Raw genomic sequence first — 1,558 nt, forward strand, 5'->3', positions numbered from 1 at the left:
CATTCTTTCCTTGCTGTGTGTACTTTAATTCTTCCTGCATTTTTTTTTAACCCCGTGCTTGTCTTTTTCCCTGGAGTTCACAAGGATTTACTTAGCACCTGCTATATACCGGCCACCGTACCAGGCAGTGGGGCTACAAAGTTGAACAAGACAGACATCCCAGCTTTCACAGAGCTAATGTGAAGTTTGTCTGTGCTGCTAGTACTTCTTCCTTCATTAACTGGGCTCACCATGCTGCCTTGCTGCTGCTGCTAAGTCGCTTCAGTCATGTCTGACTCTGTGCGACCCCATAGACAGCAGCCCACTGCTGGCCTTGGTGTCATATTACTATGGGGCTGAGCTCCCACAGTGCAGTACTTCCTTCCCCAGCAGTCGCCGTGTTTACACTGTCTGCACGGTCCAGTCACAGAGGATTTTCTGCAAGTCCTTTGGATATTTCCTATATACAACTCAATCTGTGCATAACCAGCATCCCCACACTTGCCATCCAGGTTGTCAGAATGTGACTTTACAAAACACATTGACAGGAAACTATTTAACGAAGGAATAGGATGTATACCTACCCTGCAGGAAATACTTTAAAACTGACAAGGAAGAGTGGACCTCCTGGTGAAGCACTCCAAGGGAAAAAGCACATGCTGTCTCTATGAGCATCCTGCAAGAGGATCACTTTGAAGCAGTGGCTTGCCAACTTCACTGCTCCTCAGAACCACCCAGAGGTTATTACAGCATTGATCACTGGGCCACAGGAAGTTTTTGATTCAGTGGGTTTGGGGTGGCCCTGAGAGTTTGCCTTTCTGCTCATCCTTATCTGAGACATTTTGAAACATTCATCCATATCTGAAACACATTTTGAGAATGTTTGCCATAAAAACTCCTGAAATTGTGGAGAGAAAGGCAATGGCTGATTTTTTGCTTTTTATTTTCATTTCTAGCATGCGTGGTTTCTACACTGTTTCCTCTAAAAGATGTTTTCTGCCATTGCCATTATAGTCACTAAGTCCTCTCTGACTCTGTGTGACATCATGAATAGTAGTCCACCAGGTTCCTCTGTCCATGGTTTCCCAGGCAAGAATACTTGAGTGAGTTGCCACTTCCTTCTCCAGGGGATCTTCCTGACCAGGGATAGAACCTGCATATCCTGCATTGGAAGGTGGATTCCCGAGGCCATCAAGGAAGCCCTATGTGTATCTAAAGAACTGAAAAATGCATCCAATGAAATAAAATCACCAGAGTTAATTTTTTGCATCAATATAAGTTCAATGTTTTCTTTATCTTTTTATTATGAACTTTTTTCCAAGACTGCTCTCTCATAGTCTCAATCCAAGACTTTTGAATTCTAATTTTTTTATGTAAAAATTAGAAAAATATGTGAAGTAATACAAGTGCCAAACAATAATTGAATTTTACTGTTAGACTTGGTGGATGTGAGAGAATTACATCATCCAAGAACAAGACTAAAATTCTTCAAACTGGAAAGATGATTGATATACTGTTGATACTAAGATACAAGACTAGTGGTCAACTGACCAATAATCAATTATTTTATTTTTGTCAG

The sequence above is a fragment of the Bison bison genome, unplaced genomic scaffold (assembly GCF_000754665.1).
Source record: "Bison bison bison isolate TAMUID 2011002044 unplaced genomic scaffold, Bison_UMD1.0 scf7180017864473, whole genome shotgun sequence".
Taxonomy (NCBI): domain Eukaryota; kingdom Metazoa; phylum Chordata; class Mammalia; order Artiodactyla; family Bovidae; genus Bison; species Bison bison.